A 14925-nucleotide genomic window follows, 5' to 3' on the forward strand; every position below is an offset into this window, starting at 1 on the left:
TTGGGGTTAATCTGTTCCCAGACATCACTCCCCCTGGGGACATGCATGGAATCCCCAGTAGCTCTTTAATTAAATCACATGACTTTCACTTAAATCTTTTGCTCCCCCCACCTTTGCTTAACTGAAACCCTGGCAATTGCTTGGGAACAGATTGCCTCTATAGGCTGCTGGTCTGAGTGAGGCTTGCTTTTCAGAGCTAGAAGTGGTATCACTTGAGTGCTTCTCTTGAAGAACCTGTTTGTGGGAGGATGGTTGCCCCATGCTGGTTGGAGGTTGTCACCTGAATTTTATTTGCAAGTTCCCCCACTGAAGTACATGCTTTGTTATCTGGAGTTCGGAGGAAGGTTGATAAATTGGGATTTTTTAAAAATTAATTTATTTAATTTAAACTCCAATTTACTTGTATTAAAACTTATTTGAACAGTATGTATGTGCTGCTGAAGATTAAAATCAAGCCTCTGACCTGGTGGAAGCCACTGGTTAAACTCCTGGAATCTGAGTTTACTGAAGTGCTAAACCAGCTCTGCATAGCTGTGGCACCATCTGCAGGTGCAAAGGAGGTATTTTCTTCACTTAAAAGTTTTTCAGCTAGTTCAGTTTAATGACATTCTTATTCAAATTTACACTGAGAGTTGAAAAGGGAGGGGTTTTTTTCCTTCTCTAATGTAAAAAAGAACTTTAATGAGTAAATGAGTTTTACACTTTTTAGTCTTGAAGGACGTGGTAAGCAGAAGTTATCTGCTTTTTGCTAAGCATAGGTAATTTCTGTGCATAACAAATCAGTTGGTTTTCTATACCCCCCCCCTCCAAAAAAAAAATTAGCTGTATTGGTACACTTAAGATAGCTGTATCAAATAAGCTACTTGCACATGTGATTTGCATCTTCTAATCAAATACAGCCAGGCACAAAACACAAGTAGAAATAATTTAGTATATGAGAAATACATCGCATGAGACTGGGGGGGACTGGTATATCATATGAGAGAAACACTTAATGTGCATGAAATATTAAAAATAGGAATATGATTAAATGTGGGTTGGGAGGAAGAGAAACAGTTGAAATGTGTATCAAATCTAGTGTCCCGACTGTACTTCACTGCTAATCAATGCGTCAATAGTTCTCAACCCATGAGTACAATTTTTTTTTTTTTTTAGGAAGGGAAAGCAAAAGTGAAAACACAGCTGAAGTGACTATCAATACCATCCAGTTGCTGCTTCATCCATCCTTCCTGGTTCAGAGCCCAGCATGAGCTGTTAGAAGCCTTTCTTCTGACTGTAGGTGCTGGAATGGGTGGAGGTCACTAATCTAAAGAGACTGGGTTTAGACTAGTAGCTGCTGGATAACATGCTATTAACAAAGGAGTGAAGCTGCTGGGCATGAAGACCGTGAGTTGTACTGGGGGTGGTACAATTCTGGTGCAAATTGCAAAGAGCTGTGCCAGAAGCCTTTTGACCAACTAAGAGAAATGATCACTTCTTCTCTATAAGGAGGTGCCTTGCTGATGTTCCTGGGTGTTGCATCCTTTTCCATAACCTCTGTTTGCTGCTTGCTAATATAATTGCTACCCTAGCTGATACAGCAGAGGGATTCGCATAAGGGCTGAAGGACTTGGTCTAGATTTGGTAGATGATGTGGAAAGTCACTCCAGGTTCACCCTTGCTAACATGGGATTTGCTTTTCTCTGCTTAACCTGCCTGCATACCTGTAGCATGAATGTCACGTGAATGAAGTGACCTGGAAAACTGAACCCAGGCTCTTTTGATAAGGACCTCCCAATCAATGATATCGTCACTGCTGAGACAGTGTCCAACAGACTGTTGGGGCAGGAGATGTAGGGATTCCTCGTGGGTATCTAGAAAAGGGATGACCAAGATCTGGCTTTTGGAACCGTGTCATCTGGCCTGCGGGTAATGAGAAGAGCCACCGCTACATACAATACCAATATGTGGTGGTGGGAACAGAAGAAGACCCAGATGTAAAGTCTGTGTTCTCCCTTCCAGTGGGCATCCTCTGTATTGACAACTTGCTCTTCCAATGATAAAACTGGGGAGGACTTCTTTAAAGTGGCAGACAAGCCCCTTGAGCTCCATTGTGGTCCACCTCAGCCGAGTGTGACTAAGATCAAGCTACTTGAATTTGCATGGTTTCTGTCTTTAAAGGAGATCAAAACTAGCCTAGGGAGATGGTGGTGGCTGAGGTCAAGTGATGGGGAAGGCCCTCTGAGCAGCTCCCAGAGCAGGGATTTCCTGTTTCTTTTCTCTGTGGGTCAAGACAGTAATAACATTACTTCCTAGTGCAGGAGAAGGAAGGAAAAGCACCAGCAGGTACAGAAGGCAATGGACTGGCCCAAGTCAGTACAGCATCTTCCTAATATCCTCTGTGCAGGAAGGAATGAAGACTTACCCCAGAGTAAACCCTAGGGTTGTTCTCTCTGAAAAAATAGCATAAAAATGATCATACAACAGATGAGAGAGAACTGTTAGCGTTGCCTCTGTGCACAGGAGATGAGTGTCTCTTGCACCTCTGTCCCTGGCAGGGATGCCTCTGGCCTTGAGTGCTGTCTCTTTAGCACTTGATGTTCCCCTTGAGCTGGCTGTCAGGGACATGGCTGTAACAGCTTCAGTTTACAGGCTCTGGCAGGCCATCCTACTTCTATGTCCAGCTCTCCTTACCAATCGTAGCCTGAACCGGGCTGGGGGCTGTCTCCAAAAAGCCAAATCCTCATGTTCAAATGGGGTCTGAGGGTTTGTTTGCACTACAGAAATTCTCTGTAACCCCCTAGCTCAGCTGTAGCAGTGTTGGTACCCTGCTCCAGAGAGGTCTGGTAATGCTATCTCTTCCCACTCAGCAGATCTGCTTGCGGTACCACCCACAGCAGGATCTGACCTGCTGTTACCACTGTTATAAATGTACTAGTGAGTTCTGATGGAGCCTTGCAGATCTACTGCACTGTTACAGTATGGGCCAGTCAATAAGAGAGGAAAAGTCTTGCCCACAGCTGGGGAGCAACAGTCAAAGATTTCCAAGAGCAAATAAAGTGTGGGATTTTGGGGGGGGTGGAGGGGGTGCCAAATAGAGACTCCTTTTTCTAAAGGGGCCTGAGTTTTGAGAGTGAATACTCAACATTTCCTGAAAACTAGGCCTCCCTTCACAATGTCTCTAGTGGGGCACCCAAAATCTGCAGTCAGTCATGCAAAAGATTGGCTTGCACTTGTTCCCCTCTAACTGCTTAGGATAGAAATACACTTTCCTGGGGCATTCAGCAATGGGGAGTCTGTGAGTTCTGCCTCCAGTGCTTTGGGAGACAGAGAACATAGATTTGAAATCAGCAGAAAAACACTTGATTCTAGATTAGCTCTAAACTTGAGGCCTGTTTGGCTTGTGGGAGAAGACTGTGATTTGTAAAGAGTCCAGCACCTGCTGCTACCTTTCCAGCATGATTAATCTGAAGAACTGCTTTCCTGATACCTGCCTTTTTTCCATGGAGGTAGAGCTGAACCCTAAACAATATGATATGTCATCGGGGTGGAGGCGTTAGGCTAAGATGAGTGGAGGCATCCTACACATGCCCACGAGTCCTAGCATGCAGTCTTGCTAAGCCAGTATCTGTTATTAGCCCCTCTTTAGTGCTGTCAGCCATAAGCAGTGGGGCCGAGCTCTGCCTGACCTCTGCCCTTCCCTCCCATAGGGCCGGCACAGGGCCAGCGTGCGCTGGTGCTATATGCAGCAGCGAAGGAGTGGCTGCATGTTGAGCAGCGCCAGGCACTGCAGGATGGCAGTGCCGTGGTGCTGCTGCTGTCACTGGCTGCTGTGAAAAGTTTGTGGAGGCTACACCACATAGCCCTGGCCTTCTGCTGCCTATGCTGTTAGCACTTCATTAATGTTGTCTAGCCCTCATAGTGTTTGGTGAAGTGTGCAGGGATTATTCCCACATTACAAATGGGTGATGGCAGTCCAGAGAGATCACGTGGGCAGTGCCAAGGCCACAAGCAAGTTAGTGGCAGAGCAGTGCCTATCAGGCAGGAATTGTCCTGTTAGCATCATTTTCTAATGTGCTAAGGAAAGCTTCCCTGTTAATACATCTCAACCTTTGTGCCTCTACCTCCTGCTTGGAGGGAAATGTAATCCACAATGAGATGCTGGGATTCCCACAGGATTGCTTCCTCAATTACCGGGCCATTGGGCTGACTTGTCCAAGGACCAGCATGTTAGCTTTGCCAGTTCTGCCTGCTACAAGCCTCCTGGCTAGAAAAAAATAATCAGTGAAAAACTACTGGAGCAGCTACAGTGACTGTTCCCTCTCCTATCGGACTCTGTCAACACATTTCCAGCTTGGCCTGCGATCCCCTGTTGTTGCACTTCAAAAACCCTTTCTCCCCATCCCCTTCCAGAGCTTGCAGCTCCCCTCCCTGTTGTTTTAGTTCAGGACTCCTCCAACAGCCTGCCAATGCCTCTGTCTCCTGACTGTCCTGTTCTTGTGATACCCGTGCCGCTCTGCTCACATACTTCGGGTCTGACACATCTCCCCGCACCTCTCCATGATTGCTCCTTTTCCGTAGATTCGGTCGTGAAAGGTGCTGGGGTGGAACAAGGATTGCCAGTCCTGTGCTCCACTCTGGGAAGAAACCCCAGGTCTCTAATGACAGGGACTCTTACTCACTTCTCGAAATGAGCAGAGTGGAGCAAAGAGGCAGCACCAAGGCTGAAGATCTGGGCAGGGGGCAATGCTCAAGGGTGCCTTTTTGCATTGCCCTTTGGGAGCAGAGCATCCTTCAGTTGTTATCCTGTTAGGAATGTTTTTAATGAATGTTGAGCTTGTTGGGAGGGGGGAAATGTATGCGTTGTGGGGCTGTGGGCTTGGAAAGTGCATTGCAGGAAGGGGGAGGCTGAGGCAGGGGAATGGGAGTAAGTGGGCAGGGGAGGGCAGAAAAGAAGAGGTTTGGTACAACACCTAGATGTGAATGAGGGTCAGGCAGCACGGTTGGGGCTGGCCGGGGGGGTAATGGGCAGGAAAGCAGGAGTGGGCAAGGTGGTGACTGGAGAGTCTGTGGTTGTTCATTATCTTTTGGCTCGTTTGTCTGTGGCTGTCAGTGACTTTCTGAATGGGGCAAGGCATAAATCTAAATACTATTACTAGTGCTACTACTGCTACCATTAATACTACTTTCCAGGCTTTGCTAAAGCCAAAGGGGACCAGAGCCTGGTCCCCGCTGTCGCTCTCATGTCAGGACCCCCATAAGGTGTGACGCACCCTGAGCGCTCTGGTGGTTTCCACAAAGCACTGGCTCTTTCCTCGGGTGCTGTAGTGAGGGGGTAACACAAGTGCCAAGCCAGCAGAGGACTCTTTTGGGGTGCAGAGGGAGCCTTGGGTGGCCCTTTCATGCCAGGCTGCTGTGGTTTGGAGCATCCCGACATACAGGAGGGGCGAGCAGGCCCTGGCTCAGGGCTCCGGCCTGGAGAAGTGCTGCCGTAGTGGCAGTAGCTGCATCTGGCTTTCCCATGGCTGGGGTTTAAGTGGTAGTGGGTTATTTATGAAGGAGCCTGGGGGTTATTGACTGGTGCGAGTGGGCAGAGGGTTTTGTCTTCTGCCGGTCAGCTTACTCCAGAAGGGACAGGTTGTAGGGAGGTTTGCCCACGGAAGTTGAGGAGCCCAGCACTAGACTAGGCGCTCCTCAGAGCTGCTCAGCCTTGTGCAGCGAGGGAGCTGTACATGTCAACAGTGCTAGCGTGTGCCTGTTTCCTCCACAACATAACCATGGCCTAGCACCCAATTTCTGCCATAGCAATGGTAGTAATGGATAGGGAAGCTTCGCTTTGGGGGTAACAAGCCTGTTTCCCAGAGTGCTGACTCTCACTGGCGCACCTGTCATGCTTGGTACTGAACAGACACTGGTAAACACACAGATTATATCTGCAGGTGCTTTCAATACAAAAAAATTGCCCTTAGTAGGAGGGCTTAGATCAGAAATGGGGGCAGTGGCTGAGCAAAAATGATTCGAGGCTGCCAAGGGGTAGGATGTTGGGGGCAGAAGCTTTGAACAGTCAATCTGAGAATTCAACTCTGTTTAATCTAATGTTAACGTACTCTCCAGTGCTGGCTGTGGGAAGGAGGGAGTGGGGCTACATACTTTGTAATCAGGTCCTTCTAGGCTAGGTAAGGAGCCTGAATCTGTGGTTAGACTTCCCTGGGATGGGCAGGGGCAGTTCCTACCTGGGGGTCAAGCCTGGAGGAGGAAGTAAGAGAACTCCATCATGGCTGGAGTTAGACAAGGGATTCATCTCTTCAAGGAAACAAGTCAGTTGGTTTGCTCTGCAGTGAAAAGCGATGGCACAACCAGACCAGAAGAGGAAATGTAGAGCTCTTCTTCAGGGAGGGCTTATGACCCCTAGAGTGCTCACAGCTGCCGCCAGCACTACTTAGGTGCAGTGGAAGATGCCTGTGTTGTCTTCTCCACAGTGGGTACGTCTACATGAGACACTTACCGCGCATTAGCCTAATAACACTGCGCAGTAGCATGGCAGTTAAAAACTGTGCTAATAGCCTATTGTACAGTGTTATTAGGCTAATGCGCAGTAAGCGTCACCGCACAGTAACTCTAGTCACTGCACATCGAGTTGGTACTTTTTTAAGGTAGTACTAAATTAAATGTGCAGCATCTGAGACACATTAATAAACATGTAGATGCACCCAGTGACATGCAGGGTGAACTGCAAGTCTGGACAGCTGGAAGTGTTGTGCAGTGTGCCCCAGGTGTACTGAAGCTTCAGACACTAGCAGAGCACTCAGTGGCTTAGGACTTGGGCCCTCTTTCTTGGCTAGAGTGGCTGCTACAACTCCTTAGGTGTCTCCTCCCTCTACTGGGAGAAAGGAGGAAAGGTCATTTTCCTACTTAGATTATTTTTATGGCAGCAGTCGATAGATGGTGCTGTTGTACATAGCCGTAAAAGTCCTTTCTGAAGGTCTTTCCACCCGTGAAAGTCTCAGTACAGTGGGCATTACCTTCCTGGAGATGGAGATAGACTAGGTCACTCATTCTCTGAGGAGGAAATAGCCTGTTTGGTGTTTGAGGAATTCATGCTATAGAAAGGGACCAAACAATCAGTCATCATAAGCCCTTTGATGGGAAATGAACTAACACTTCTACTGCAATAAACATCATGGCATTGTGCTATCCCTTGCAAAATTAACACACAGGAGCAATGAATGGCCTCCCGTGGCAGGGGGTTAGACTTGATGATCTGCACAGGTCCCTTCCGACCCTACCAGCTATGAAACTATGAAAATACACTGCTTCTTGCTAGGCAACAGTGCAATCATAAACACTTTCTGCACACAAGCAGCACTTTATTTCAATGTTAAATTGTTTTTCCCTGTTTTGCTTTTTCTCTCCTTCCTGTGTAATTTGTCATCTTAAGTTTGAGGGGAAGCAGGCTTGTGAATGGGGCTTATGACAGATGCTTTGCAAAGCCCAAAATAATGTTGAGAGCGGGGCATGGAATGGGCAGAGAATAGGCTCCTGGCCTTTCTCATCCATCTCAATGGAGAGGCTGAGGACAGGGAGAGAGAGCTGGGGTGTTGCTTTTGGGCCATGCTTGGAGCACACTGCTGTGGCCCTTGCCATTGCTTTTCTATGGATAAATCACCAGAGATTGTTGTTTTCCAGCACTGAACTAAACCCCCCTCCTCTGGGCAGTCCTTAGCAATGACAGGTTTGAGCATCCAGTGATAAAGGCGCTAATGGTTGGGAACAGCCTCCAGAGACTGGGGATAGGATTGGAGAATGACACGGGGCAGAGGGAGAGAAGAAGTGGGGTTTGTCATCCATCTCTTTTTAGGCCTGGGATACCTAGCTATTCCCTGCTCTGTCAGTTGAACCCAGGTGATGGTCATGTCACCCAAATCAGCCACTTCTAAGTAACTGCATCCCCAACAGCTGCCAAATATATAAACTGTCCCTGAGGTATAGGAGGGGGCTTCTGGGTTCTGCTGGAAAGAAGCTTTAGCTGGAAGGGGCTGTCCTAGCAGGGGTAGCTGTTCTGCACTGTGGGCCCTGCTCTCTGCCCATTTTTGATAGCAGATGCCCCAGCACCCATGAGGGTGTAACAAGTTTCTCTTGGAAAGGGGGATGATTTATTTTCCTGGATTTAATTCTGTATAGGCTGCAATGGGGGGAGAGGATAGCAGAAGAATGTAGGTAAAGAGCTTTGGAAGCCTTATTTGAATTGGTGGTGATCAAGAAGGGCCGTGTGTTTGGCTGAGTAAGAGGGTGGGTATTGGTGGTTTGCCTAGGTGATAGACCTAGAGTAGCAAACCCTTTACAGTGCCAGTCAGCTTTGCTGAAGGAGAGTGGAATATCTCCTGTCCCCACTGCTTACATTAAGAGGTGCTAAAACATTTCTAATACCTTGACTATAACTATTGCTACGTACCTTCGTTGGAGGAGAATCTGAGGATGTCTCAGTCTTTCACACACCCCTTTCTCACTGTGCCCTTTGGTGGCTTACACTGTTATCCCCTTGTGGGTGGGAAGATGAGGCCCTGACCCGCAGAAGCATGTGGGTGTCAAACTCAGCATCCCACAGGGAGACCATGGCATAGCAGGGACTTATACCCTGGGTTTAGAAATTCCAGGTTATGACAGTCCAGTGGGGAAAAGACTTTCTTTTCTTGTGACCTGTTATGGCTTAATTAAAATGAATGACGATTGTGGGCAGGCATTGAGAAAAATGGTAGTTACACCTCCTCTCTGTTTCTGTGACATTGGAGGGCTGAGCATACACCTCTTGCGCTTGGCTGTACAGCAGTGATTCTCAACCAGAGCGCCACGGCACCCTGGAGTGCCACATGGTGCCACACAATGTCAGCATTGTTAGGTGTGCTGACAATAATTCACAGAATAATCCCAGAGATTTCCACCAGAAATCCATAGTGTTAGAAACATTCTGACCTGCTGCAGTTTTTGTGAGTTTCTTTGCAACATAAAATTTCTCTATTATTTTTTCTATACCCCCCACCCCCACAAAATAGTGAAAACTAAAAGCTTGCATTTTCTGAGCAGTGCCTTGAGTCTAAAAAGGTTAAGAACCACTGCTGTAGAGAATCTCTGCAGTGGGGTTTTGCAGCTATCCTTAACTGGCGGTCTTCTCTCTGTTCTCCTTTTATACCAGCTGCTGCAAAATGACTGCATGAGCTCTGTTCTCCAGTCCATTGCCACCCTGACCAGGACCCTGATCAATCATGCAGTGGAGGTGTGCGCAAGCTCTGTTAGGAGCACAATGAAGCTGGCGTCCAGGACACCAGCACAGGGCTAAGTTCTGTTACAGCTGGAGGTAAGGGGACAATTACCAGGAGATAGAAAATAGGGAGGGGGAGTGGCTACACCATGTAACTCTAGACATGGAAGTGTCTGGTTCAAGTGGAAAATCAAAGGATGCCTGCTGATGTTTTGAACACACTGGAAAACTGATGCAGAAGACCACAAATGACTTAAGTGGAGTGTACAAATGAAAATGCCTACAGCTACAGCTGAGTGAGCTTTGTTGGTTGCTGAATTTTCAAGACATTGGTTTTAACGCTTGCAGTCTGAAGTGATTCAGGAGTTGGGAGCACCTCAGCCCTGCAACCACAGCTCCACTCAGGAAAGATGCTTGAGCTGGAGCTTATTCTAAGGAAACACTCACTCTGCAAGCCAAGGTATGATTGTGGTATAGGCAGCCTTACCTGTGCTAGCCTCACTTCAAACTAGCATGGGGAATGGTGGCAATGATGATGTGATAGGGTAGAGCAATTACCCAAGTATGTGCCCATGTCCCTGCAGGCTGCACTGAAGTCTGGGCAGTTGCATCTTTATTACTATGGCTATCTGTTACACTGGGCTTGTCCATCCCTCATCAGTTCTAAGTGTCTAGCATCTGGTAATAGGATTGGATTATTCTGAATCTGTGTTCCTGTCCCCTAGTTGTATGGCAACTTTCTTGCTGCACCAGTGTAGAAATCCACATGCCAAAAATCGTGGCTTGTGCATGTGGGTTTCTTTATTTTTCATCTTAAAAGAAAATGTGATTCCAAGTAACCCCCAAACAGTCTCTCTTGCGTTTGCCAGCTCCTGATCTGGACAGTACTTCTGGAACCAGATAAGTCCAGAAGCCACCAGGGACTTCTGTGCCTATGATAAACACAGGTGCACTTGTTGGAGACTCTGCATGTTCCCTTGCAGGCAGCCGTATCTCAGTGCTAAAGGTTTGGGAAGCTAAAGACAAACTCAACCCTTATTCAGTAGTGGATCCAGGAATGGGGCAAGCCCCCCACCCCTCTCCTTGTTTAACTGTGCCATGCGTGCACAGTGAGCTCTGAGCTCACCAGCTGATTGGCATGGGGTCTGGCTGGAACCACTACTTTTGCATGGCCCTGGAGCCCAGGTGGTGAGCACTGCTGCTCTTTGCCTCCCCCTGCTCCCCTTCCCTTCTGAGGAAAGGAGGGGATGAGCAGTGAAAGCATTTCTCACTCCCTGTGTTCCAGAGCTGGACAAAAGCAGGGGCTCTGGGCAGACCCCATACATGAGCTCATGTGGAGCACAGCTGAAGTGGGTGTCACCATGCTACTGTGCCCCCTTGGATCTGCCCCTGCGCTTATGTATCTGGCTAAAAGACTTTTTAGTCTCAAGGCCTCCAAGCTGTGATGCCTTCTTTTTTTTTTTAAATGGTACAATAGAGAGGTGAAAGTGGGACACCCCGTCTTCTCTCATACAGCACTAGATAGCCACAGCCCTGAAAGCAAGCTAGGTGCTGGCGAGATTGGAATACCGTGTCAAGGAAAAGAACATGGGATGTCATCTTTCTACAGCAGATTGGGTCTCTCCAGAAATACAATTAGGGTTTGAACTCCTGAGATCTGCACATTTAGCATTTAGTGATATGATCCTACCCTTATTTTGCCTATTGTTTCTTGAGCTTTGTTCGTGTAGCTGCTGCCAGAGCTGATCAGATCAGATCATAATGAAACCTTGATGGCAGTTGGGTATTTCCACAAAAAACTTCTTAATGGGTCAGAAAAATTGCATGCAGCAGGCATCTAATACCTCTTCTCAGCCTGTCCAGCCTCATGGGTTGGAGAAATGACTGAGTCGGTGAGCATAAGTTATATTACCTGAGGGTCTGTTAATAGATCCAGTCCCACACTAGCTTTTGTGCTGGTGGAGATGGATGAGATCTCAGCTCCCTTTATCCCTGTAGCTAAGCAGACTTAACTGAGTTGGTTAACTTGCTTCCTGGTATGTTTGTCCCTGGTGAGCTATACATAAAAGAATATTTTATTAGGTGTGCTGCTTGGGTAGCATTACCAAAGCTTAAACTTCATTTTTAAATGAAATTTATCTGGAGCTATTTGTCACAAGTCAGGGGACTTCATATGCAGTAATGGGAAGACTCCTGTTTGTTTTGAGAATTAGGAGAGTTGAGAAATCACAGTGGCATAAACCAAATTAAATAGTGACATGCAAGACTGAGAGATGTAACAAAATGCTTAAGTTGTGTTTAGATGAAAGAGCCACCCCTGTCAGGAAGAAGAGGGCCCGGTCAAGAGGCAGCATTCTTCCTGCTTAGAGCATTGGGTGATGGAAGTGAACTTTATATTCTGCGGAAGTGAAAGGTTTGGGACAAGTTCAAAGTCAGGTGGAATCAAGAATAGACCCTATACAAACTACCATATGCTTCTCGTACTGGCTTTCCAGTGCAAACGCATAAGAGCAGGTACCCTCAAAATCCTGCTAAAGCATCTCTTCATGGATTCCTGTAGGATAAACTACACTTGAGACGAGGCAAAGGGATGCAGCAGGCATGCCTAGAGGTCAGCCATTGTGCTAGGCACTGTATGCACATAACAGTGATGCTCTTGTTCCCCAAAAAGTTTAAGTCCCAAGCCCTATTTGTTAACCCTTCACATGCAATAAACAAACACCAGGTTACACCTAAAAATGGAATTTTATTTTAAAAAATCATAATTTATCTATCTAAAGTAGACTAAAATCCGCTTAAGCAGAAGTCCTTAAGATGCGGGATGCTATAAGGAAGGCTAGAAAGGTAAATACTTGACGCTGGGCTGGGAGAGAGCTCCTTATTACGCTAAAGTCCAATGAGTATAGTAGCTTGCCATAGTGATTGGCAAGAAACCTGTGTCCAATAGAGTCAACAGTGGATGTACCGTTTCTTTGGGGGGAGATGCTCATGCCAGTCAGCATCTCTGTGCTGGCTGGCAAACGTGGTGAGAGCAGAAATGCCTCTTTTACGATTGTTCTTGGGTTGCGACTTGCAGTTGCTGCCAGCCATTCCTTTGAAGCTGTTCCAACGATGAGCAGGCCCTTCTGTTGCCCCGGCAGGAGCAGTGCCGTCTGTCTGAACAGGAGCATCCCTTGTGCTTATGTGAAAGCCTTGTCGTCTTGGCCTGGAAGCAAATTTCTGGTAGAAAGACTCTGCCTTGGAAAGGTCAGCAGGCTTTGTCATTGCCATGGTGTCCACCAGGTGACTGTACTCAAGCGGGATGGAGCTGTTTTGGCCCTCCTCTGTCTGATGCAACTTTGCTCTTTTATTCCTCACTTCTATGTGCATCTTCCTGTTTGGGGGTAAGAGCCTTGGCCGCTTCCTTGGCGAGGCCTTGAGCAGCAAGTCTGAAATGCAGATCTGGAGGAACTCCTCCTCCTCCCCATCCTCCTCTTCAGGGCACCCTTCCTGGTCCAAGGGCAGGGTCACCAGCTCCTTGCCCAAGGGGCTTCGATCTCTGTCACAGGGATATACTCCACCTGGAGTTCCTGAGGTCTGCTGGGAGCAGTCTGGAGGGCCCCCACACACTGCAGGTAGGGAGCCAGAATGCTCCTCTTGAGTCGGCATCGCTCCCATGAAGGAATCGGCTCTTCTGCAGCTGGACTGTGGAAGAGCCCTGCTGGGAGAGAGAGGTCTTGGCCTATGCCTCCCCTGGGCTGGGATGCTGCTGGGGGGCTGGCTGTTTGGCAGCTGAGGAGGAGAACTTGGACATGATTGGTATCTTAGCTTTTCATACCAAGCACGTAGAAACTTTTCCCTGCAGGACATGGGCCTGTCTGCTCTGGTCCTCCAGCACCCAACCTTCTCGACCCTCATGGCCGGTGTACCTCTGTCGGGGCCTCCCGGAGATTCGGAGGCTGAGACAAGACCCCAGCTAATCAGGTTATGACGAGAGGAAGGTTTTGGGGTTCCAGGCTCTTGCTGAGCCGTTTAGAACCTCTTTCGATGTCTGCTTGGAAAATAGCAACAGCGTTGCTGGGAGACCAGACCGCGGGTTCTAGAACTGGTGCCCTCGGCAAGCCGCTCGTCCTGAGCCTCGGCTCAGGCAGCTTTGTAGGAGTCGAGCAGGGTGCTTGCTCCTCCTCGTGTCATAAGCACCATGTTGTCATCGCCATGGCAGTGCCCGCTTGTCATATCCTGTTGAACTAGCTGTGCATGCCAGAGTGGCCCAGGTGGCTTTTTTACCCTAGAAGTGGTGTCTCCCCCCCAGTCACAAATGTGAATGATCCAACAAGAAGCAGTCAGCTGCCCTCTGAATAGGCAGCTCCTACCTGTTTGCAGACAGGTCTCTCTGTCTCTTTCTATTCACGAATAAATCCTATCACTGGGACTTTCAAGAGAGAATAGCGCAGTTTGAGCAACCGGTTCCCCTTAAATCTCAGTGAGGAAACGGGACAAGTCATTCCCTCCCCATACCATTGTGGTAAAAGGGTCTCTTGGGGCCAGGCACCAACATGCACAGAAAAGTCACATGCTTCAAGGCAAGCATGATCTGGGTTTTCAGGCAGGGACTCTCCATCACTAAATGGGGTCCCAGATGTGCTCTGTGGCTTCGTTTCTCTTATCAGATGTGGATGCCACTTTCCCGCTGTTGTCGTGGTCAGGAGGGATTAGTGATTAACAAAGTACTTGGTGCCTTAGCATTTACAGGCCAAATATTGTCCTTGCCATGCTCCTTTATTTAATTGAATAATTAAGTATGTAGCCAGAGGCTTGGTTCCTTTGCCATTGTTGTGGACAGGCCAGAGGCTCATCTAAACTGGAGTACCTGCTATTAGAGCTCTATTAGCACAGGCCCCTAAAGTGGAAACAGCACATGCCAATAGAAAGGGCTTGCCTAAACAGCTAGAAGTCTTTTCCTTGGGTTTAGCTGGTATAGCTGTCAGCAGGCCAGGTCTGCTCTCCTCCCAGCCCTAGGTGACATAGCTGTATGCCAGCAAAACCCTCCAGTAGAGACCTTGGTGGATTCCTTGCAGTTGGTAATTGCCCTTTCCAAGTGCAGGTGGCCTAATTGAAACTTGTTTGAACGTTTTCCTTTGACTTTCATTAGCTCGGATTCAGCCCTGGAGTCCCTCTGTTGAAGAAATCTCTTCAACCAAGAACTGGCAGGAGGATGAAGTTCATGGTTCCCATGGGAAGTTCATGGTTAACACCCACCAATGGGGGGGGTGTTAGTGGGAAACAAGTTGCTTTTTAGAGGTGCACGTGGTGCTTGTGTCCCCACAGCTAAGCGAGGGTGTCATAGCAGCATGGGGGCACAGCCCCACGTGAGTTATAAAAGAGCTAGCATGGGAAACGAGAGCAGCGAGGATGCAGCAGCAAAGAGCTCCGTGCCAGCCTGCCAGCTGTTTTGCTAGTCTGTGCAGAAGCCCCAGCTGCTGTATCTTCATCACCATTGTTGCCTGTGGTAGCTAGGTTAAAGTTCTCCTGGGTGCGCCTGTCCACACTACCATCACAAATTCATTCCACTGGATAGGCGCAGCCATGGAGGAAGCTTGGGGCACCGGTGGCTGGACAGCAGCCTGAGACAGGCCCTAGAGTAGCCCTCGGGATCCTTTTACGTCAGGCCCTACCAGCCATGGCTCTGCGGTCCAGTGTAATATAATCCT

Source organism: Alligator sinensis, unplaced genomic scaffold (genome assembly GCF_000455745.1).
Source record: "Alligator sinensis unplaced genomic scaffold, ASM45574v1 scaffold400_1, whole genome shotgun sequence".
Lineage (NCBI taxonomy): Eukaryota > Metazoa > Chordata > Crocodylia > Alligatoridae > Alligator > Alligator sinensis.